The 24,828-nt window shown below is 64.1% G+C and overlaps 1 protein-coding gene across 2 annotated transcripts in view; it reads left to right on the top strand.

The window, feature by feature from the left end:
- Positions 1-24,828, top strand: part of ZNF536 (zinc finger protein 536) — a gene marked incomplete at its 3' end in the record, with an annotated part of 171,967 nt that overhangs the window by 82,481 nt on the left and 64,658 nt on the right. The gene's annotated exons all lie outside the window — the stretch shown is intronic.

Here is a 24,828-nt window from a genome sequence, read left to right as displayed (position 1 = left end):
ACCGGTTCATAGGTCGACACTCAACCCCTGAGCCACGTCGGCCGGGCAAAACGCTACGATCTTCATCCTTTTCTGAGGTTTTCTGCCAGGACCAAGCGGAGGCTTCAGTTCCCAGGGCTGGGGCTCCCGGCCGCCAACACACCCTGTGGTTTTGGCACAACCACACCGGAGGGGAGGTTTGCCGTGGCTTCCTGAGAGCCGGGCCGAGCAGGGTCACCTGCCTGTGGCCGTGCCACGTGCCTGCCCGTCCACGTGGCCTCGGGCCCCAGGGACGGTCACCATCCAAGGACACAGTTAGATCCCGGAGGTTGGGACCCCGGGGCCCGAGCCACAGGCCCCGCCACGCTGGGAGGCTCCGAGGGGAGCGCCGATCTGGACTATTTACCATCGCTCCGTGCACGGTCCAGGTCTGTGTTCCGCAACCCGAGACTCGCAAGCCACAGACAGCTCTCTGGCCCCTTGAGTGTGGCTCTTCCACAAAACGCCACGGCCCGGGCGAGTCCATGCTGAAGAAGTGGCATTAGGAGAAGTTTAAGTGTAAAAAATGTGGCTCTCCGAAGAAATGTCAGTGGTTGTACTTTTGGTATTTGGCTCTGCTGCTGAGCGAGTTTGCCCACCACGGGCCCAGGGGAGGCCTGGGGTGGGCGAGGAGACACACACGTGGCCAGGGCCACCCGAGGGGCCGCGGTGCGCCTGGCGACGGCTCGGTGACCGCGTGCCCTGCCTGGTGGACGGGCGGAACGTGTCTCGGAGGAGGGGCTGGACGGGTGCCGTCGGTTGGAGCGGGAGCGTGTTGATTTCACACCGCGGCGGTGTTTCCCGTCAGCGCCTGGCGGTGTGACTGCGCCGGGAAGCTCGGCGTGCGGCGTGGCCTCGGCTCGGGCCTCCCGGTCACAGGCTCCCCGGGGCCCGGCTCCCCAGGAGGCGGCCGCCCGCCCTCCCCCCCTGCGGCGGGGGCTTCCAGACGGCGCTGTTGGCTAGTTCCCTCCCTGCATCGCGCAGGCAGCTCCGTTTTCGGTGCCGGGCTGTTTGCTGGGAAAACAAGCGTTTTGGTGCCAGTAAGGTTTGGGATTCTCCTGCCAGAGACGGGGCTGTCTGCAAAGACTATTTTCCCTCTCGGGAGGCAAAACACAGATGGGGGAGTCAGGAGCCTTACTGCAGCGCGGCTCCGCGGGGCGGGGTCTGCCGTGCGGAGGCTCCGGGCGGGGGGCGCAGCTCGGCGCGGGGGCCGGGGCCGGGCTGGCTTTGGGGGCCGCCTGGGCTCCTGTCTGAGCGGGGAGAGGAGGGAGGAGGGGGCGGCAGTGGCCCCCGATCCGTGTTGAATGGGAAGGGAAGACAGGCACCACCCAGTGTCTGACGGGTCTGTGACTCGGGAGGCTCTGGATGGATGGCACAGGCCGTGCCCGCAGCCTGCCCCGGGGCCTGCCGGCGAGGGGCGGAGGCCGCCCAGCGGGTGAGGAACCCGGCGCAGAGCCCGGGGCATCGGCCGGGGAGGCGGCAGGTGCTGCTCGGAGACGCCGCTGTGTAGGGGCGGCCCCGGTCCCGGGAGCCGTGTGGGATGGGATCGGCCCTTCCCGGAGCGAGCGTGGCACCCTGAGGCCTGAGCGGGACAGGCCTTAGGATGGGGGCCCACGCACACGGTCCTCCGGCAGCTCTGTCTCACTGGCCCTGCACTCGGGTGGGTTCCGGCCGGAGCGGACCTGTCCCCGGGCCCTGGGGCGGGGCCAGGCTGGCTGAGTGCGTCTGGGCGTCGGAAGGTTCTGGGGGGACACCACCCGCACGTTCTCCCCGACGTGAAAGGGGGCGCAGGCAGTTTTGGGGTGCCCCAACGGCCACCCGAAGCTTCTTGGCAGAAAGCCCCAGCAGCCTGCCGTGGGGGCCTCTCCCCCACATTGGTGATGGGACGCCCACCCCCTCCCCCCGCCCCCCACTGCCCACCCCATGCGGCTCCAGGTGGTTCCAGGGGACCAGGCCGGCTGGGGGCCCTCAGCCTTATCTTCCCGGGGGACCCTGTGCTGACCCCAGGGGGGTGGGTGTCTCAGGCCCACAAGAGCTTCCCTCCCCCACCTGATGGGCACAGAGAGGCTCCCCCTGTCCCCGGGGTGTGGGAGGACCTGGCTCCGGCCCGTCCACGTGGCTCCCGCGTGGCTCCCGTGTGGCTCCCGCGTGGCTCCGGTGCACGTGAGCCAGCAGCCTCGGCGGTGGTGACTGCCGTGGAGCGCTGAAGCAGGGGTGCTCGGGAGCGCTGAGGCGGCGGTCACGGTGATGTCTGTGCGGTAACGGTGACGGCCGGCATGTGTGCAGGGCTCTGCGTGGTGTCTGGTCGGCACCAGGGAGCTCGGGCCGGAGGCAGAGATCCGGGGGGAGGCCTGGAAGCCGCGGGAATTATGGATCGGCTGCCTCCCGCACGCCCCACACTGGGGATCGAGCCCGCAACCTGGCATGTGCCCTGACCGGGAATCGAACTGGAGAGCACTTGGTTCCTGGGTCGGAGCTCAACCGCTGAGCCACGCTGGCCGATGCGTCCCGATGCTTTTAACCGGAGGGCGTGCCGGAGAGACCCTCCGTCCCAGCAGGCAGATGCCCCCGGCGCTGCAATTCTGCCGTGGCTGGGCGCGGCTCCGGGCGGGCTGTTGGCTGGGGCCTGGGGCCTGGGTGTCCTGGTAACGTGTCTGCCACGAGGCCATATTGCTGGCCTCGGGGTGCAGAGCAGGTGGCCCGCTGCACAGTGACACGTGGCCACGCCCCACAGGAGCCTCCTGGGCAGCCGGAGCTGGAGCCAGACCCTGGGCCGTGGGCGTGGTTCGAGCTGCAGGTGGCGGGTCCCGGCTCCCGCTGACCGGGGGGCCGTGGTCTGCCCGGCCTGCGCGGCTGGGGGTGCAGGCGCCTCCTCTCACGTGGGGAAGGCCGCCTCCGGCTGAGCCCTGAGCCTTTGTCGGCGCGGAGTCGGGTGTCCGGCGGCTTGGGCGCGGCTGGCCTGCGTGCTGCGCCCCCCGTGCGTGAGCCTGCGCCAGGGCGAAGCGGGGAGCCTCGAGCCCGGCTCTGTCTGGCCACAGACACCGGCAGGACAGGGTTTTAAACGTCACTGCGCTGCCGACGGGGGGAGGAGGGGAAGAACAGGTCCCTGTCCACTCACTTCTCTTCCCTTCAGCATGGTGCCTCCTGGGAACACGCTCCCACCCCTCCCAGTGCTGCCCTGGGTACGAGCAGGGCCCTCGGGGGATCCCCTTTAGCATCTGCCCCCCCCTGCCCCCCCGGACACCGAGCAGCGGCTGCTTACCTGCCGGGCGCGCTCAGGCGGGGAGAGGCCTGGCGGGGGCAGCACGGCCCGTCTCCCTGGCTGTGGCCACTCAGGAATCCTGGTCTCTGACCCACGGAACCCCGGGCGGCAGAGCCTCTGTGGTCACAGCCACCTCCCCCGAGAGGCGAGGGACAAGCCAGAGAGGGCCAGGGGCACCCAGGGTCACACAGTTACATGTGGGCCCAGCCAGAGGCCAGCTGTCCGCCATCGGGGACGGGCCGCTGGGGCCAGGCCGGGGCCAGCCAAGGCACGCTGTGAGGGTCGCCGGCTCCCTGACCCTCCGCTGTGCATCACGTGACCACCATGGCTCACTGGTTTCAGCAAACGCGCTGAGTCCCAGCGCCACGGCGCTCTCCGGGGACCCGGCAGTTAGGGGCCCGCAGAGCCCACGGCGTGGCCAAGCCCGGGACACGCGAGGCCCGGACTCTGGTGGCGGGTCCCTGACAGCTGCCCCCCCCCGCACCCCAAACGTTCCCGTGGGCCCCTCTCGGGACCACCAACCCTCAGGGTTTGGACAGAGGCGGGTGCTCACGCCAGCTCGGTCCTGGAGGCCTGGGCTCTGCCCCAGCCTGTCCCCGGGGGCAGGGCCACCCAGAAGCCCCCGGCCTGGCCGCTGGGCCCGGGCGGGCGGCCGCCTCCTGGCCACGGGCCGCCTGCAGAGCAGCCGGGAGGCCGGCCCCGGCCCCGCTCTGACCGAGGGCGGCCGGGGGGGGGGGGGCGGGGGGCAGATTGTTCCCCAGGAGGCACCGCTTTTAAGGAGAGAGAAGCAAGTAAAAAAAAAGAAAAAAATCTGGTTCTTTCCCCGTCCCCCCAATGTTGGCAACGAATCTAAGTTTTAAAAATTCTTTCTGCAAATGCAAGTGTGTCTGTGGACGGACAGAGCTGGGGCCCCTGCGGCTCCCCACTTAGCACTGAGCATGGACTTAGCACTGAGCACGGCGGCCACACATGAGCACACAGCACACAACAGGCACACAGCGGGAGCGCAGCACACACACAGTGAGCACTCAGCATGTAGCACACACAGCACACACAGTGGGCTCACAGCACCCAGCACACACACAGCACACATGCAGCGGGCACGGCCAGCCACGCCCTGATCCCCCTGACAGCACGGGCTCCGTCCCCGGGGTTCGCCGGCCTCCGTCGGCCCCTCGGCGTTGCTGTGGCAGGAAGGCCAGGTCCTGGCTGCACGGGGGCGCCCGCCTTCCGCCCACGGTTCCTTCACTCCTTCTCAGATCTGCCCCTCCCCTGAGGAAGGGGGACAGGACGCCCTTTGTAGCCTCTGCACCCCACCCTCTGTGTCTCCCCCCCACACCTGAGCCACGGAACCCCTGACAATCTGATGTGGGGACACAGGAATGTGTGGGTGCGTCTGATTGGGCGGCAGACCGGCCCGCCTCCCCTGTGGCAGCAGGTGAGACGGGAAATGGAGCGGCTGCTGGGCCACCCAGGCCCCGGCCCCTCCTTCTGCCGAGGGGGCCCGTGTCCTCAGCGCCTCTCGAGGAGGCCCGCAGACGGCCCTGCACCCGTCCAGAGGGGGCCGAGGGCAGGTGCCCGGGCGGGGCGGGGCGGGGTGGCCCGGCTCCCCTCGTCCCACACACACACACACACACACACACACACACACGGCCTCCGCGGGGGAACGTTATTTGTTTTTATTTCTGTAATTCCTTTATTGTTTGCACAACGGCTGTCAGGCGGTTGCCGGAGAGGATCACAGGATAATTGCGGAACGCTGCATAAGTAATGTCGCAGGAACCCGGGCTGGTCTGCATGGCAAATTGTTTCTCCTGCCGCATCCACCGGCTTCATTACGGGCTTCCCGCCTTCCCTGCTGCCGCCACCGCCACCGCCACCGCCACGGGACGCACGGCGGGACACGCGGGGCCTCTTCCCGCCCCGGGACACGGAGGGCGGCGGCCCGCCGAGGTCCGCGGCGGCCGGCCCGGCGGGACAGGCCCGGGGCTGGCAGTGCCTGCGGTGCTCCTCCCGCCCGCCCGCCCGCGCCCCGCCCGCGTGGCTGCGATGGTGGCGGTGTGTGGCGGGCAGGAGCGGTGCTGTATCCCCCAGCCCGCCCCGCTGCCATCAAAGTAACTTCCCGCTTATTAGCGACAAAGACGCCGCCGGCCGCCGCCCGCTCCCGCTTCCTGCCCTTGATATGCGCGGCCACATCTGGGCGCCGCGCCGGCCCGGCCGCCTAATAACAATCACCTTCCCTCTCAGTCTCCGCTGATTGTCCCTAATTCACTCTGACAGATCGGGCCTGACAACTCGCCGGCGGGCTCCCTGCGTGACCCGGAGCGACTCCCGGCACTTACAGAGGCTGTCATTTTTAATATTTGATTTCATTTTAAGTTATGTGTTTTACTGAGAAGATGAAACCAAAAAGAAAGGGGGGGGGGCTTGTGATGGAACATAAATTTAACCCTCTTCGCCGCCCAGGCCGCCGAGAGGCCTCCGCCTGGCCTGCCCTCCCCCGGCCCGGAGCGGCCGCGGTGGGCTCCCGCCTTCTCCTCCCTTCTGTCTGTTTCCTCTCTCCTTCCTTCCTCCCCTGCCTCCTTCTTCTCCCCCTCCTTCCTCTTCTCCTTCCTCTCCTCCCTCCTCCCCCCTTCTTCCTCCCCCTTTCCTTCCCTCTCTTCCTTCCTTCCTTCCTCTCCTCCTTCCTCTCCTCCCTCCTCCCTCCCTTCTTCCTTCCCCTTTCCTTCCCTCTCTTCCTTCCTTCCTCTCCTCCCTCCTTCCTCCCTTCTTCCTCCCTCTTTCCTTTCCTCCCTTCCTTCCTCTCCTCCCTTCCTCCCCTCCCTTCTTCCTCCCCTCTCCCTCCCCCCTTCCTTTTCTCCTTTCCTTCCCTCCCTCCCTTCCTTCCTCCCCTCCCTCCTTCCTTCTTCCTCTCTTCCTTACTCCTTCCTTCTCTCCCTTTACTTTCCTTCCTTCCTTCTTCCTTCCCTCCCTCCTTCCCTCCCTTCTTCCTTCCCTCCCTCCTTCCCTCCCTCCTTCCCTCCCTCTTTTCCTCCTTCCTTCCCTAGAAACAAAAGCTTCATTTCACCCCCGTCCCCTTTACCGGCACCTGAGTGGAGTTTATGGGGCTAATAATGGTGCTTTCTGCTCTGCACCAGCTGGTGATTGACAGGTTTGGGGTTTGACTGGAGTGGGGAGCAGGGCGAGGCCTGGTCGTGTCCAGGTGACCAGCTTCAACGAAGGCGTCCAGGGTGACTTCCCCTTTCGAGACGCTCCTCTTGCCTGGTTCCGGGGGGACATAGACGTAACCCCCCCCCCGGGCTTGGGATGGGCCAGTCTCAGAGCAATGGGGGAGGGGGGGCGGGGGGGCACTGGATCCCGCTTCCTCCGGCCCTGCCCGCTGAGCCTGCAGGCGGGTCCTGGCGGGCGGGGTCCTGGCGGGCGGGGTCCTCGGGGGCGGGCGTGTGTCCCCGTCGCTTTGGGGCCGCCCCGCCATGACTCTGCCTTTGTTTGCCGCCGGACAAAGGCCCCTGTGTCCCCCGGGCCCTCAGAGAGGAGAGCGAGGCCGCGCATGAGGTCAGCTTTGCAAACAGACGCCACAGAGAAGGGGCCGTTAACCCAGGGCGCCGCCCGCTGCCGCCGCCCGCCCGGGCCGGCCGTCTGTCTGTCCTCCAGCGTGGCCCGGGCAGCGCAGGGTGCAGCCAGGGGTCTGGGTGGGAGCTCGCCGTCACCGTTGCCCGCGGCCTGGTCCCCGTAGCTGTCACCCCGGCCCCGGCTCCCGGAGCCCAGGCCGGCGTTCCCCGGAGCCCAGCAGCGGCGCCGGGCGAGGGTGCCGCCCAAGGGCCCGGGAGGGCGGGCTCCCAGTGAGCACCATCGAGGCCTGCTCCCAGCAGCCTTTGCGGCAAAGGCGGCGGCTGCAGGCGGGGGCGGAGGGCGGGACTCGGGTGGCTCCACCGCCCACAGCGGCCACTCGCTGCTTCCGCGCCTTCGCGGCTCTGGCCAGGCCTGTGGGATCCAGGCTTCCTGGTGTCGGGGCCTAGGACAGAGTGGGCGGGGTTGGGGGCGCGGCGGGTGCTGGTGGTGAGAGACGCCTGCCACGTCCGGGCATCTGCGATGACCCCGGCCCCACCCGGGCCCCGGGCACTGAGGGCCGTCTCCGCACCTGAGGCTGAGGGGGCAGAGGGCGCGGGGAGGCGAGAAGGCACGGGCGGCCTGGGCGTCCTGGTGCCCCGTTGTCTTGCTCAGGCCTTAGAGCCGTGGTTCTCCACCTTCCTGATGCCGCCACCCTTGGACCCAGCTCCTCATGTGGGGGGACCCCCAACCATAAAACTGTTTTCGTTGCTACGTCATAACTGTAATTTTGCTTCTGTTAATGAATCGCAATGTAAACATCTGTGTTTCCCCATGGTCTTAGGCTCTGCAGCAGCGCTTCTCAACCTGGGGGTCGGAACCTGAGAACCGCCGGCAGGGTCGCCTCAGACAATCGGAAAATAACTTTCCCATCGGGGTCACCCCATGTGAAGAGCCCGGGGTCACCCCATGTGAGGAGCTGTGTTAAAGGGCCGCGGCGCTAGGAAGGGTGGGAACCTCAGGCTCAGCGGGACCTCGGGGACAGTGATCCCACAGGCCCTGGCCGCTGGTGCTCCGGGGCCGGGGCCGCAGACCGTGCTCAGCAGGTTGGCCCTTTGGACATAACGGGAAAGGCCCGCTCTGCACAAACCCCCGCCGGCACCCCCCGCCTCACACAGCGACGCTGCCCGGCGCCCGAGCGGAGCAGCCGGACGCGGGAACCATGGGCAGCCTCGGCGTCTCCCGCCGGTGCCCCGGCTCCGAGGGCAGGGTGTCCGTTTGCTCCGCCTATTGTGCCGGCCTTGATCCCAGCGTGAGCCCGGGGGGGCCGCGCCCGGCTCCCGGCCGGAGGGTCAGGACCCGAGGCCCTCCACACGCTCCCCGGAATCCAAACACTCGCGGCCACGGCTGATCTTGAAACCGAGGCACAACTGAGGAAGCGGACACTTAATTATCTTGTTTATTTGGGGCATAAATAGAGTGCGCGCATTTAAACATTTTTCTTCCCGATAAGGCCTTTTGCCAGTCACTCTACCCCCCACTCCACTCTCTTTCCCTCCCGGACTCTCTCCTTTTTCTTCGTTTCTGCCTTTTTTCTTCTCTCCCCCTCCTCCTCCCCCCCTCTTCCTCCTCCTCCTATTCCTTCCCCTCCTCCTCCTCCTCCTCCTCCTCCTTCTTCTGCTCTCTCTCTCTCTCTCTCTCTCTCTCTCTCTCTCTCTCCTCTCTCCCCATCCCACCTCTTTCTCCTTCTCTCCTTTAAAAGGGAAGGGGGCTTGCTCAGCTTTGTGGCTTCCCCTGGCCCTCAGAGCTCAGACAGGCCCTCGCTGGAGCCCACGTCTGCCTCTGACAGTCCTTGAGGGCCCAGGGCCAGCAGGGCAGGAGTCTGGGGTACAAAGCCTGCAGGCCCGGGGAGCGGGGGCAGCTCAGGGGCTGCGGGAACGAGCCCCTGGCGCCAGCCCGGCCACGTTTCTCTTCGTGCACCTCCGTTTCCATCTTTCCCTGTTCCTGCTTGTGGGTTTGGTATTTGTTTTGAAGGGCACACTTCTTTTACCTAACTCTTACGTTCAGGCGTGCGCAGTGACATCTCCACGAAGTCTCCGGTTAGACCTGCCCGTCAGGTGAGGGTGGGCGCAGGCAGTCTGCGGGGTTCCCCGGGGAGGTGCTGGGACAGGCGCTCGGTCATACAGGAAGGAGCTCTGTGATCGCGCAAGCACACCTGTCCGCCCCGTTCCCGCCCCCCCGCCCCACATGTTTTCATATTGAACTTACAGTGTGGACATTCGCGTTCTGACGGAGCTGTCTGTGCGTCAGCTGGGTCACCTGTGCCTCCGTGGCCCGCGCGCAGCCTGGGCAGCGGGCACCGCTCCCGGGAGGGCCCGGGGCAGGCCGGGCTGGTGGTTTGAGAGGCAGAAAGAAAACCCAGGTGGAAGAGTGAAGATTTGACTCAGCTTTTTAAAAAGATGTCTTTATTTAATTCAGAGAGGACGGGAGAGGGATAGAGAGAGAGAGAGAGACATCACGATGAGAGGGAATCATGGACCGGCTGCCTCCTGCACGCCCCTCACTGGGCATGCGCCTTAACCGGGAATCGAACCGTGAACCCCTGGTTCATAGGTGAATGCTCAACCCCTGCGCCATGCCGGCCAGGGCCGACTCCAGCTCGGACAAGGCTGAGCATCTCTCCTTCTGGCTTTCTAGCCATGCAGCCTCTTTCCATGCTGGCAGGTCCAAGCGACCCGGACCACCACACTTCCCTGCCGGGAGCCGGGAGCCGGGCGGCTGGTGGTGGGCGAACCGTGCCCGCGGGGCTGGAGGGCTGGCGCTCAGGCGCACCGTGACGAGCACCGCAGACATGCTAATGCTTCATTGTATCTGGAGAGCCAGCGTCCTCCAGATGAAGTGGCTCAGGCGAGGCGGTGACTGCACGGAGAGGAAGAGTTTAGTGCTAATTAACCGCCACCTGACTGCGGCCATGTCTGTGGATCGCGGGAAGAGCGTCATCAGGGGGAGGTCTGGGGGCGCGAGATCCCTGTGACCGTGTGATCCCTGTGACCGTGTGATCCCTGTGACCGTGTGGTCCCTGTGACCGTGCGATCCCTGTGATCCCTGTGAACCTGTGATCCCTGTGATCCCTGTATCCCTGTGACTGTGTGATCCCTGAGACCCTGTGATCCCTGTGACCGATTCCTGCAACCGTGTGATCCCTGTGACCCTATGATCCCTGTGACCGTGTGATCCCTGTGACCCTGTGATCCCTGTGATCCTATGATCCCTGTGACCCTGTGATCCCTGCAACCCTGTGATCCCTGTGACCCTGTGATCCCTGTGACCGTGTGATCCCTGTGATCCCTGTGACCCTATGATCCCTGTGACCGTGTGATCCCTGTGACCGTGTGATCCCTGTGACCCTGTGATCCCTGTGACCCTGTGATCCCTGTGACCGTGTGATCCCTGTGATCCCTGTGACCCTATGATCCCTGTGACCGTGTGATCCCTTCGACTGTGTGATCTCTGCGACCCTGTGATCCCTGCGACTCTATGATCCCTGCGACCGTGTGATCCCTGTGACCGTGTGATCCCTGTGACCGTGTGATCTCTGTGACCCTGTGATCCCTGTGACTGTGTGATCCCTGTGACCGTGTGATCCCTGTGACCCTGTGATCCCTGCGACCGTGTGATCCCTGTGACCGTGTGATCCCTGTGACCATGTGATCCCTGCAAACACACTTTCCCTCCTGGGGACTCCTTTGCAATCCAGACCTGCATGCCCCCACATAGCGAAGCCAGGCCCGCAGGGAGGTGGCCCCTTCCGCTCTCTCTGGTCGGCTCTGTCTGGTGGGTGGACGAGGGCCTTTAATGTGTATTTGATTCAGGAGGTCTAAGATGGAGCTCCAGGAAGTACCCTGAGGCTGGCCCAGCTGTGTGGTGAGGAGTAAGAGTCTAGAGCCTGACTGTGGCCCTGACTGTGGTCCAGACCATGGCCTTGACCATGGCCCTGACCTTAGCTCTGACCATGGCCCTGACCGTGGCCCTGACCGTGGCTTTGACGGTGGCCTTGACTGTGGCTATGACCTTGGCCCTGACCGTGGCTCTAATGTGGCTCTGACAGTGGCCCTGACGGTAGCCCCAACTGTGGCCCTGACTATGGCTCTGATGTGGCCTTGACTGTGGCCCTGACTGTGGCTCCTGGCACCACTGACCACAGGGAATGATGACCTGTGGAGGTTTCCATTTTACTGGCCTCTCCTACCGTGAGGACCCTGTATGTAGTCTGAAGATGCTATTTCTGCCTGCAAAAGGGCTTGATCTCGTCGTTATAAAATAAGGGGAGCAGAGGGAAGGCCCCATCTCTCTCTCTCTCTTTCTTCCTTTCCTTTCCTTTTCGTTTCATTTTCTTTTCTCTTTTTCTTTCTCCTCACCCCAGGATATCTCCGCCCCCCCCCCACCCCCCCACTGATTTCTAGTGAGAATGGAAGGCAGGGAGGATGGGAAGAGAGAGAGAGAGAGAGAGGAAAAGGCAGAAATGTCCAAGTGAGAGAGACACACCAATTGGTTGCCTCCTGCACACACCCCAACCGGGGCCCAGGCTGGGGAGGAGCCTGAAACCAAGGGACCTGCCCTTGACTGGAATCGAACCCAGGACCTCCGGCTGACATTCTACCCACTGAGCCACACTGGCTAAGACAGCCTTTTTTTTTTTTTTTTTTTTTTTTTTTTTAGAAGGAAACCAGTCCTGTTTGTTTTTACAAGGCATTCCTTCGTGGCTGTCAGCAGAGCAGAGCTGTCCCACGTGCAGGTGAAGAGGAATGCGGGTGCGAGGCGGCAGTCAGGGGAAGTTTATTATTGCTGGTCTGTGCGCGGGCTGGGGCCGAGGCGCCCAGCGGCTGCTAATTCAGCTCACTCCTGGATCCAATTAAAACGCGTCCGCGTTGTGTCCACAGCGGGGGTGGCCGCAGCGGAGCGAGCGCTGGGTGGCGCCTCCTGGGGACGCGCAGGGGGACGCGGGCGCCCTCACGCTCCCCTCACCTCCGAGGAGAGGGCCCGCGGGCGGGTCTCCGCGGAGCTGAGGCTCCTTCCCCGCTGCTCCTTAGACAGCTGCCGGCCGTGGCTGCGGGCAGCTGGCGGGGTCTGGAGCACCAGCGTGGCTGTGAGCAGCGAAGGACCGGGCACTTCATTTATTTATTTTATTTTTATTTTTAAAATATATTTTATTGGTTTTTTACAGAGAGGAAGGGAGAGAGATAGAGAGTTAGAAACGTCGATGAGAGAGAAACATTGACCAGCTGCCTCCTGCACACTCCCTACTGGGGATGTGCCCGCAACCAAGGTCCATGCCCCTGACTGGAATCGAACCTGGGACCTTTCAGTCTGCAGACCGACACTCTATCCGCTGAGCCAAACCGGTTTTGGCAGGACCGGGCATTTTAGGGGAGAGTTCTACACGGGGCGTGACCTCTGTCGCCATCCGCGGTGCCCAGTGCCCGGTGCGGACAGACGGAGGCGGCGGGGGGACCTGCCAGGGAGCGGGGGCCTTCTGTTCCACACGGAGCCAAAGCGCCGTAAACGCTGGGCTCCAGCCAGCCTCTCCCCCGCGAACGCCCGGCACGTGCCTGTCGCACCTGTAGGCCGCGGCCGGCTCCGCCGGGGAACCCGGGTTTCACCGCACAGACTGACGGCCAGCCAGGCTCAGGGCGCTGGAGGGAACCCCTGGCAGACGGCACTCTTCTGAGTGGGGTTATAAAATTATGGATTTATTTAATTTAATTTTTTTTTTAACCGAAAACAAGCTTTCAAGATGGCTTTCCGTGGAACATCGCTGCCTCCGTCATCAATGCCCGCCCTCAGTAGCAGCCGGTGCACGCAGCCGGCAGGTGACACAGCTATTAAAACGTGTAAAAACATGATTAATCCGGTGTGGGGGGCTGGTGCTCTCCCCATTATCTAACGCTAAGTCCATCTTTTTGAAAGTGTTTGTTTTTAATAATCGCCTGGAATATTAGTTTGCAAAAAAAAAAAAATAAATAAAAAAAATAGGTAATTGCTCCTGAATTCTGCATCCCGGCTTCCCGGCGGTCCCAGGAACTCTGTGTAAAAAACCACGTCCACGGCGAGGGGCTGTCCAGGTATCGATGCCGGTAAAGGTGCCCACCGGCTGGCCGTGCCCGCCCTCCGGAGCGAGGCCGCCGGCTGGCTGTGCCCCCGCCGCTCCGTGCCCGGCCGCGGTGCCCAGCCTCGGTGCCCGGACGCAGGCTGCCGGCTGGCCGCGGCTGTTCAATTATTTCTCAGCGCCGAACCAGAGCAGCTTAACGGTGCCGCGGTTCGGGCCGGCACGGACACGCCAGTCTGCCGCCCTTTGTTTTTTAAATATTAACGCGGGCGGGGGCGTGGGGGCGGGGAACCTGTGGCACGCGCGGGAAGGGCATAAACAAAGGCAGCTGGGCCTCGTGAAATAATGGAACAATAAGGCCTCGCAGCCGCTCATCGCTCCAGTATGCTAATTAGCATTCCGCGGCGGCCGGCGCCCGGAACATGTCATCTGCGTGGAGTACAGTACAGCTGTGAGCACACATCCGTGCTTGTGGGTCCCGGAGCTCGCCCCGCCACTGGCATATGCGTTTGGGCCAAAAGTCAAGCCACCCCCACGAAAATAGCACGCCACCGCGGCAAAATGTCATTCGTCTCCGCTTCTCCCCTCCCCCCCTCGCCCCCCCCTCCGTGCCACATGCCACCCAGTGATGTCATCCTGTCCGCCTGCATCTGCTCCTCCGCTCTGGGTCTGCGGGAGGGGGTGGGCGGGGGGCTGGGGGCCCGGGTACCCGGGTGCCGGGGTGCCGGCGAGCAGGGGCCCCGGACAGGCCCGTGGCCCCCAAAGACTCCCATGAAAACAGGATTCTTTCTCTTTGTGTCATTTGCCTAAAAATGTGTCTTAAAAAAAATGCACCGATTGCTAAGTGCCTGGCCTCGTGCAGCCTGCCTCCCCGGGGAGCGGGAGGGGCGCTGGCTCCGGGGGAGGAAGTGACCTCGGAGAACGGGGCCTTGGCGTCGGCTGTCCTGCACGTGGCGCCCCCGGGCGGGCCGGGGGGGCTCCCTTCGCCAGTGGAGCACCCGGAGGGGCCCGGTGTGGGCCCGGCGGCCGCCATCTGTGGCATCGCCGCTGGCTGAGACAAAGGGTGATGCCAGCGAAGGGGTGGGCTCCGTGGCAGAGGCAGCTCTGCCCGGGGCAGGACTCACAACGGTCCCTGCTCACACGTGGCCGGTGGGAGCCGCCCTGGCACTTCTGGGACTGGCCCGGCTTCTCTCCGGTGTCAGGCGCCGGCAAAGCGGTCTCACTGTGGTCGTCACAGGTCGGCTTCGGCTTGTACCTGCTGGAGTTTGACTTGAAAAATGAGAATGGTCCCACTTCGATGATCCTTGTTCTGTCATTCACCTTTCAGCCTGTGTATGTGTGCGTGCACGTGTACACACACGTGTCTGTGCATGTGTGTGTATATTTGTGTATGTGTTTGTATGTGTGTAAGCATGTCCTCCTCAGCACAGGACACACACACGCTCACACATGGACTCCCGTCCACGCAGTACACATCCCTTTGCAGATTGGTTCTGGAATCAACGGCGACGTTTCCGGGCACGTGGGCCGCACTGTCCATTCAGAGGGGGAGGCAGCTGCTGGGCCTTCCCGGCGTCACGTGGTCCCCCCCTCGGGTCTGACGGCCGCAGGGCTTCTGAGAGAGCAGCCCACGAGGCTCCAGAGTAACTCAGGGAGATGAGACCAACGCTCAGCTCCGGGTTAGACTGTCCTTTCCCTCCGCCTCGAACCCGACCGGACCCCCCCCCCCCCCCGCCCCATTATCCCCCCGAAGCAAGTGCAGCCGTTCGTGTTTGGTGCCCTGAGCGCGTGTCCGCGGGAGCAGACGGGCGAAGGCTGTAGCAGTTGCTTCTTTTTAAACAAATTCCCAAGCTCAGGCCTCTTTGTTCCTGGCCTGTTCCCGTCCCCCTCCCAGCGCCCCCCAGCTCCGGCCCCCCAGCTCCAGCCCCCCAGCTCCGGCCCCCCAGCCCCGGCCCCCCAGCCCCCGGCCCCCCCGACCTCCCGGCCCCCCAGCTCCGGCCCCCCAGCCCCGGCCCCCCAGCCCCGGCCCCCCAGCCCCGGCCCCCCAGCCCCGGGCCCCCAGCCCCGGGCCCCTCACCTCTAAGGCCGCAGCGGTGCCTCTCCCGGACCGGCCAGGCGGGCGGCGGGCAGACAGCGCTTTTAGGCGGCTCGCCTCTCTTTTCCTAGAAACCCGGCGCCTCCCTCGGTGAATGGCTCTTTAAATATTGAAATGCCGAGGAGACAACAACACACACCCAACCAAACCAAACACAGCCCGCCGCCCACGCAGAGCGCGGCCCGGCACCGTGGCGGCGGCCCAGCACCGTCTGCCCGGTGAATGTGTGATGAATAGGAGCCGCCGCCTCCAGATGTGGCCCCGCGTCACGGAGCCTCCCCGCCGCGGGAGCAGCCTCCTCCTCGGAGCTGCGCGGCGGGAGAAGCCGCTGCGGGAGAAGCCTCCGGAGGCGGGCGGCGCGGGGGAGGCACCTGGGCCCACAAAGATCCAGGGAGGGCCGCTCACCGCGGAGGGAGCGGCTGGGAGCAGCTGGAGAGAGCGCCGGGATCTGCATGCAAATAGCAGCACATTGTCAACTCAATCAGATGCCAGGGAGAGGTGCCAGGCCCGCCTGCGAGGAGGAGGTGGACGGACAGAAGGGCACGGGCACCGAGGGAGAGCCGGGGCCGGGGCTGCGAGGTGGGCCGGGCCCGGTGCCGCCGGCGGTCCCGGACCGGACCCGGGCTGCCCTCCGTTCCGGGGAAGAGGCTCTCCGTTTCTGTGCGAAATGAGGGTCGGTGTTGTTTCTCCTGACACCATCGCTCCCGGAAATAATAAAATCTCCGCTCGCTGATCTGGTGGCGCGAAGAGGAGAGAGGCTGCCCGGCTCGTACAAAAGGGAGAGCTGTTGATGTTTTTGGTTTTTGTTTTCTGTTAAAAATAAAAATAAAGAACCCAGAGGCGCTCTCGGCCGGAGTCCGCGGCGCCCAGCGGCCAGGGCCACCTGTTAGTGTCCTCCTGCCTCCAGCGGGAGCGCCCTGCCGCCCCTCCCCGCGCCCCGCACGAAATAAAGAGTAATGCTCTTTAATCACCCACCGCGCCCAGCGCCGGCGCTGCTTACCGCCGCCGCACTAATTGCCGTGTACTAATGTGTTTCTCTGTGATATCCAGGAGTGCGGGGAGAACAGAGATGCATAACCAATTAAATGTGGGGTTTTTATGTTAAAAATATAGCCGGGGAGGCCGGGAGGGCCCGGCGCCGCCCAGACAGCGCTTGGCAGCGTCTCCGCGCCCCGCAGACGGGCCGAGGCCTCCTTTGCGCGGAGACAAAGGGGGTCGCGTTTTGGCAGGAAAACAAGCTCGGGACGCGCTGCCCGCGGCACACACCGCACCCTGCACCGCACCCTGCACCGCACACGGCACCGCACCCTGCACCGAACACGGCACCGCACACGGCACCGCACCCTGCACCGCACACGGCACCGCACACGGCACCGCACACGGCACCGCACACGGCACCGCACCGCACACTGCACCGCACCCTGCACCGCACACGGCACCGCACCGCACCCTGCACCGCACCCTGCACCGCACACGGCACCGCACCCTGTACCGCACCCTGCACCACACCCTGCACCGCACCCTGCACCGCACACGGCACCGCACCCTGCACCGCACACTGCACCGCACCGCACACTGCACCGCACCCTGCATTGCACACGGCACCGAACCCTGCACCACACCCTGCACCGCACCCTGCACCGCACACGGCACCGCACCCTGCACCGCACACTGCACCGCACACGGCACCGCACACACTGCACCGCACCCTGCACTGCACATGGCACACAGCCTCCCGGCGGCCTGGGCTCCGGCGGGGCTGCTCGCTCCACGGCCGGGGACTGGATTGGGGCTGGATTGAGGGGCTGTATTGAGGGGGGCTGTATTGAGGGGGGCTGTATTGAGGGGGGCTGTATTGAGGGGCTGTATTGAGGGGCTGGGTTGGGGTGGGGAAGTGGGCGGAGGAGTTGAGGGGGTCAGCTTGGAGCCCAGAGCACCCAGGGTTCCCCCGGGTGCACGGTCAGTGGTCCCAGGAGCGTGCGCAGCCCAGAGGGGCCGGTGAGGTGGACAGATGCCCATTCACAATGATGAACCCGGTGGGGCGTGACCCAGGAACCCCAGCCGCCCAGCGGGGCTGTGGGTGGAGAAATCACGGGGGGACCAGGGCCGCCCCCACAACCGCTGCCTGTGGTCCTTGGCAGCCGCCCAGAGCGGCTGCACCGGCCCCCCGCCGTCCCCGGCCGCACCTCACCTTGTGGAGGGGATGATGAGATCAATCAGAGGCCGGGTCCGGCCCACACAGCTGCCGGCGGCGCTGGAAGTCAGGCCTCGGGGAGCGGGCTCCACGCCCTGCCCACCGGCCCTGGGCCCACCTGACCGCCCGGCCTGGCTCTCCTCCTGCCCCTGCGGGCGCTCCCCCTGGGCCGCACCCACTCCTGTGCTGTGTGTGTGTGCACACGTGTGTGCGCGTAGGTGGGTGTGCACAGGGTGTGCCCGCGGTGTGTGTGAGGGGCCAGGCCGGCAGACCCTCCGGTCACAGGAAGCCGCAGGAACCCCGGCCAGCTCTGTTTGGCTCCACGCACCCCGATGGGGAGTCTGGGGTCCGACCTCGGAGGACCACGGGAAGGACCCCGGAGCTGCCTTCAGCTCTCACTGCGACCTTGAGGTGCCCTTGGCGGAGGGCTTGGGCCTTGCTGGGCCTCCATCCGCCTCGGCCCGTACGGGAGGGCCGGTCCTGCCTCTGCTCGGCTGGGAGGGACGTGGAGGGGGAAGCCTTCTGACCGAGAAGAACAAGGTGCTCACCCGCCCCCCGGACCCCCTCCGGCCCACGTGCGCGTCCCTGACCCTCCCGCCTGGCCCTTCGAGAGCCCAGCGTCCGGCTCCTCCGAGAGGGCGTGGGGTCCTGGCCACGCCGGAGCGCCCCTTCCCCTCCAGTTCCGGCCCCTCCAGTTCCGGCCCCTCCCTGCCCCTCCCCCTGTGCCCGCTCCGTTGCCGGCCTTGGCCCTGTTTTCTGAGCGCAGCAGACGGACTGGACTGGGAGCGGGAACAGGCGGGGCCACACCGACAGCGTCGTACAGGCAAGAGCAGGAGGGGCCCAACAAAGGCACAGGGCCCGTCTCCACTTCCCCTCTGAGACCGCTCCGACCTCCCGACCTCCCATGACCTCCCAGGACCTCACGTGACCTCCCGTGACCTCCCAGGACCTTCCTGGGCCGGCAGAGTGTGACACCCAGTGCCAGGGGCCGGGCGCGCAGGGTGAGGCCCTGGTCTTGCGGCTGGCCGGGCCCTCGGCGGCCCCTGGGTTTCTGAGCCCGAGGGCGCGGGGCGCGGGCGGAGTGCCTGGCCGGCCTGGCTGGCGGGAGGGCCTGCTGGCCGAGGGCCCCTCCCCTCCGGAGTGTGGCGGCAGCGGCCACCGGGTTGCTCTCACTTTTCCTTCTGGCCTCTGCCCGCACCGTGGCTAGAGCATCCGCCCGCAGACCGGAGGCCGGAGGTGCATCTCCCCGCCACGGGCGCCACCTCTGTGCCGGCCCTCGGTCCCGGGCCTCGTGGGGCTCGTGTGGGAGGCAGCCAATCCGTGTCCCTCTCACACCGAGGCTTCTCTCTGGCTGCCCCTTCCCTCCGGTCTTCCTGAAACCGTGGGGACCGCGCCTCAGGGGCGGGTCAGCAGCATCGACCTGTCCCCCTCCTTGTCCAGCTGCTCATGGTCCACCCCGTCAGCCCCCCTCCCCGCCCCTGGCCAGGCCTGTGCACCCCGAAGAACAGGGGGCTCGGTCCTGGGAAGCCTTGAGGCCCAAAGAGTCTGAGCTATGAGTGACCCGTTTTCCCAGCGCTCATTCAGAGGAACTCCACCAAGCCGCCTCAGACTCTGCTCCAGCTCCGGGGCCTGTGCCTGCATATTCTAGAAGGTTCCCTCTGGCTGCTTCTCACACTTTGGCTCCTGTGGTGTCTCCCTTCTCCCTGCCTCCCCCAACCTGCCCCCAGCCGCCTGCCACCGGGACCCAGCTCTGCTCCTGCCCGTTCCCGTGACAGCTGTCTCCATTCCTCTTTAACAACAACAAAAAAAGATATTTGTATTGACTTCAGAGAGGAAGGGAGAGGGAGAGAGAGAGGAACATCCATGAGGAGAGAGAGTCATGGATCGGCTGCCTCCTGCACGCCCTGCACTGGGGATCGAGCCCATAACCCAGGCCTGTGCCCTGGCCTAGAATTGAACCCTGACCTTGTGGTTCACAGGTCGGCGCTCCGCCCCTGAGCCCCGCCGGACCCTCGGCCTGTCCTGGTGCAGCGCGTTCACGGTTCGGCAGGGTTTTGGTCACTGTGGTGACATGGGCTCCGCCATCCATCTCCTCCGAGACATTGGGGTGGAAATGCGACCAAACACTAATAGATCAATACATTTAAATTAGAACTTTCAGACACTCAATAACTGTATTTACAAATTAATAAAGCACCTCGGAGGAAGGCCCGCGCTCGTTATTTAGGGATGCAGTTAATTCTCCCATTGATCACCCTTCTTTTGGCGGATGGGCTGTGGGCAGGGAATTATCACCTTTTTAAATTATTTTTTTTATATTGATTTCAGAGAGGAAGGGAGAGGGAGAGAGAAACATCCATGGTGAGAGAGAATCATGGACCGGCTGCCTCCTGCACGCCCCCCACTGGGGATGGAGCCCACAGCCCGGGCCTGTGCCCTGACCGGGAATCGAACCCTCACCTCCTGGTTCACAGGTGGACGCTCAGCCCCTGAGCCACGCCGGCCGGGTTTCCTCTTTTCTGCGATCCCTCTGTGCAGACCCCGAGGGTGTGCTTGCTCCGGTCCCACCCGCCCCTTACTGTCGCCCGGCCGGCCGGCCCGTGGTGAGGGGGAAGGTGGCTGGGTGGTGGGGGCAGAGCGAGGACACTCTGTGGCTGTGGCTGGAGAGCGTGTGGGGGCCTTGCTCACCCCGCCCCTGGCAGCGGGCGCTGGGGCCCAGCACCCCGTTCTCCTGCGGCCCCGACGGCACAGAGGGACCCGCGCCCCCTCCACGCCTCCTGCCGCGCCCGCAGGCTGGGCACACGGGCCTTGAGGCCGGCGGGTCCCACACGGAGGCCGGGGCCGTTTGTCACCCGCGCTGACAGGAGCCCTGACTCCGGCGATGACACACTCCGGTGAGGTCAGACGCTCACACGGAGGGACATTTGTCGCTTCTGTTGTTAATCCCCGCGGGGAAAGAGCCGCAGACACTAATGGCCGCTCCCCGGGCCTGGCGGGAGGTGCAGGGGCCAGGGCCGCACAGCCAGCCTGGGGGAGGGCTGCGGGGGAGGCCAGGCACCTGATCCCTGGGGTCCTTCCCTGTGCACCCCAACTCTTCCCCTGTGAGACCCAAAAGGTGGTGACCCGGCCGGGAAGTGGGGGCTGAGAGGGCAGGGAGGGGAGGGGAGGGGAGGGGAGGGGAGGGGAGAAGCAGGACGGGTTGGCTGCAGGTTTTCTGCGGGGCGTGGGGTGCACGTGGCCTCTTGCTCACCCCAAGTTAAGGCCAGGAGCCCACAGAGCACCCATGCAAGGACCTGCTGCATGCATGGAGCCCCCTGCAGGCCCAGGTTCATGAACGGGCCCCCCCGAGGCCCAGGTGCACGGATGGGGCCCCCAGCAGGCCTGGTGCAGAGGGTCCTGCGATGGCCTGAACCCCCAGAAGCACCTACAATGGTGGATGGTGAGGGGCACCCAGCGGGTGTCCTGGGAGCTCCGGCGGAAGCCCTCAGCACCTCCTCCTCTCCCCTCCCCTGGGGATCCCCGCCCGATGGGTGTCAGCCAGAATGTGCCAGGAACCAGACGGAAACCACAGACCCAGGGGGGCGGGAGGCGGGGCAGAGAGATTTTGCGGTCGAGTCTAAACCAGAAAGGGAGGGCAGGAGCAGCCGCCACGGGGACTTCATTACGGAGACCGCAGAGCGGAGCCTCACGGGCCACGCCCAGGTGGGCTCCGTGGGGGCCCCACGTGGCGGGAGGCCCCACGGGGAGGGAGCGGGGAGGCTGGGAGGGCTGGGGTTGAACCCCCACCCTCGTCCCACCAGGTTCCCTGGCGCCGGCCCAGACGCACTTCCTCTGCCTGGAGACCCCTGGACGCCCCTCTCTGGGGCCCCCCATGTCTCCAGGTGTCTGTCTCCCGGCCCCGGGTAACTGCTCGCACGTGGCTGACATTAACTCCTGAGGCCTGGGCGTGCGCTTCATTCCGGGAGGTGGAAGCGGGCAGTCTCTTCTGTACCGGACGGCGGCCCACAGAGGGAGGAGAGGCCTGTGTGCAGACAGCGCCGGCTGCTCCTCTGTCCGAACAGGAGGCTGAGCGGGTGTGAGGGCACCACCGGGCGGTGCCCACGGCGTTCCGGATTGTCGGCCTCAGACACAGCCTCTGGGGGCCGAGCCGGTGGAGGGTGCTGGGCCTCAGACACAGCCTCGGGGGGCTGAGCCGGCGGTGGGTGCTCGGCCTCAGACACAGCCTCAGGGGCTGAGCCGGCGGGTGCTCGGCCTCAGCGGGTCTGTGGTTTGTTCGCGTGTGGGTCAGGAACCCTGGCACAGGGGTGATGGCGTGTGGGACGCCCTCTAGGTGCGTGTGGGGGTATGTGATTAGCGGGCTCGCACATGTAAACGCTCGTTTCCTTAAACAAGCCTTCCCCCACCTTCCCTGCTCCCTTCCATTCGGGCTCAGAAACCCCCCACCACACACACACCCAGGTATCTGTCTGTCTGTCCGTCTCTCTCCAAAATATATTTTTATTGATTTCAGAGAGAAGGAGAGAGAGATAGAAGCATCAATGATGAGAGAATCACCGATCGGCTGCCTCCTGCAAAACACTCCACACTGGGGATCGCGCCCGCAACCGGGGCATGTGCCCTGCCTGGGAATCGAACCCGGGACCTCCCGGTTCATAGGCCAGCATTCAGCCACGGAGCCACGCCGGCCGGGCGACTTATGCCCTTCAGACGTGGGCTCCTCTTTCTCAGCACCTGCCCCGAGCCCGCCGGCTTCTGCGTGCCCCCGGCCCGTCCCTCTGTGCTCCTGTGGCGCTCCGCGGTGGGCCGGGCCGGTGTGACTGCACCTGCAGCCCGCGGCCGGCACACGGCTGCCACGGACGGCGGCGCCTGTGTGCTGCGCGCAGTAGGCGTGCGCTTCTCTGGGACACGTTCCCCTGTGAAGGCTGGACCAGGCGGGGAGTCTGTGTTGAAGAAGTGGCGTTAGAAGAAGTTTAAGTTTAAAAAATGTGGCTCTCCAAAGCAGTGTCTATCGTTGTGCTGTTGACATTTGGCTCTGTGGACGGATGAGTTTGCCGACCTCTGTCTTGGAAACGTCTGCTCGCGCCTTCACCTGCGTTCTGATGCTTCCCTGTGTCCCCCTGTCGGTGCTCAGAGACCTTTGCACACGCTGAGTCCCTTGCAGGTGCAGGGCGTGCAGGCAGCCCCTCTCAGTCTGTCGCTTATCTTTTTAAAAAATGTATATTTTATTGATTTTTTTTACAGAGAGGAAGGGAGAGGCATAGAGAGAAACATCGATGAGAGAGAAACATCCATCAGCTGCCTCCTGCACCCCCCACTGGGGAGGTGCCCACAACCAAGGTACATGCCCTTGACCGAACCGAACCTGGGACCCTTCCTTCCGCAGGCGGGAGCTCTATCCACTGAACCACACCGGCTCAGGCTGTCGCCTGTCTTTCTGTCTGCGTTGGAGGGTTTTCCTCGGAGCAGCGCTGTGACTCACGGTGAGAGCCAGGGCATTATCGTGACCCCTGACGTTCCGTGGTTTTGGTGCCGCGCTGAGCGCGCCCAGCCAAAGCCGCGGCCGCCTCGCTGCCTGCCGGGCGTTCTGTGCCGGTGTGTGTTACGCCGAGGTCTGCGTGCCTTTGTGAGTGAACGTTGTGTGAGGCACGAGGTTTAGGTCAACGCTCGTTGTTTTATCTTCCTGCCTGCGGGCTTCCGATCGGTCCAGCGCCATTTGTTCAAAAAGCCGTCCTTCCTCTGCAGAATTGCTCTGCCTCTTTCCTAAAAGACACTGAACATCGGGGCTGCGCTGGGTTGCCCGTCGGTCTCTGAGGATAAGAGAGGACTTCAGGGCTCCCCGCCCCCGTTCCGCTGGCCCCCACCCCGAGCAGAGGCAGCCCCAGGATGGGGTGCTGCTCCCCGCCCCCCTCCCTCCCCTCCCGGGTTCATTCTGCAAAGGAGCCCGCGGGAGGGACCCTCCACACCGCCGTCTCTGCTGCGCCCCCGGACCCGGCTGCTTTTCTCTCGCGTTCCCTGCTTTCTATGCTCGTGTATATTCTCAGATTCAATGGGATTTTTCTAAAATAGATTTTTCTATCACGGGGTAAAAGCCGTAAGTAAACAGAATTATCATAACAATTTAAATAGTAATAAAATATGTTTCCCTGTTGCCATTCAAAGACGGGAGAGGTAGCCAGAGCAGATGAGAGGATGTGTGTGGCTCCCCGCCCCCCTCTCCCTCAACAATAGGTAAAGAGTTTTCGCAAAAAAGGACTTCAAGGCACGGGGAGAAAAATAGCATATATTGTGATGGGGTTATTTTTATCTTTCATTTTTATGACAACTTATTTGTACTTAAGAGAATCTTCCCAAAGAGTTAGAAGCATCATTAAATAAAGACTGTGAAATGTGCAATATGGCTTATTTATTTAAATGTTAATTGGTCCAACGAACACTTCTAATTAGCTCTGTATTTGCTTAGCAAAAAGTTTTACAGATTCCGATTGTGAAGAGCAGCTATTTTAAGCCGGGGAGCATGCTGCAGCCTCGGCCATGATTTTTCTATAGTTCTCAGCCCTCGAAGGCACAATTTAATTTTTCATGTATGCATACCAGCGACGGTAAACACTCGCGAGTGTAAAGAACCTTCCTTAATTAGCTGCACAACAATTAAAGGATTCACAAACTAAATTGAACCCTGTCTCGGTGCTTACGAGCTGGATTCTACCACCTGTCACAACAGCCCCGCGTTCAATCTGTTATGCAAAATCATTATAGCGCCAGGCGGGGGGGGGGGGGGGGGGGGGGAGCGGCAATTATTTCTTACTTTTCTCCTGAATGGGTTATTTTGGGTTATACTGGTGGCAGGCTCATTGACGCTAACCTTTGGAGCGCTCCAGCGGCACAATGCTCGCCAGGCAGGGCCCGCTCGGCGGCTGCCGAGAGGGCCGTCTCGGCCTCCGAGGAGGAAGCGGACTCTGATTCTTGGTGGCAAACAAGCTGTTGGGCCTCTCGCCTCCGTCCCGCCGCCGCCCTGCCCCCGCCCAGGCCCCCGAGCAGAGCCGCAGGTGCAGGCGGACGCGCAGGGCGCCGTCTCCAAAGCAGCCCGGTCAGACGGTCTCGCCAGCCCAACTGCTTCCTGGAAGAAGATTATGTTTAATTTTTGAAAATGAAAACAATTTTTTTCATTAAAATTAAAAAAACACACGCACATATTTTTATCGATGTCAGAGAGGCAGGGAGAGGGAGAGAGGGATAAAAACATTAGTGATGAGAGAGAATCATGGACCAGCAGCCTCCTGCACGCCCCACACTGGGGATGGAGCCTGCAACCCGGGCCTGTGCCCTGACCGGGAAATCGAACCCCGACCTCCTGGGTCTTACGTTGCTGCTCAGCCACGCCAGCCGGGCCGTTTTTAAAAGTTTGATCTGAGCTCCGGAGGCTGGTCGAGGGGCAGCCTTGCCCTCGTCCTCGCAGAGAGAAAGGCAGCCCACACCCAGCCGGCCCGCAGGCCTCTCTGTGGTTGGGGAGTGACCGTTCACGCTGGGGGTGCCTGGCAGTGAGGGAGGACCAGACGGGGCTCCCGTGCAGAGCCTGCCCCTGGCAGCCACACCTGGGGGGCCCT

This window comes from Pipistrellus hanaki (genome assembly GCF_964339955.1).
Source record: "Pipistrellus hanaki genome assembly, chromosome: 15".
Lineage (NCBI taxonomy): Eukaryota > Metazoa > Chordata > Mammalia > Chiroptera > Vespertilionidae > Pipistrellus > Pipistrellus hanaki.
Note: the sequence above shows the minus strand (reverse complement) of the source record. Positions and strands in the feature narration are given on the sequence as shown.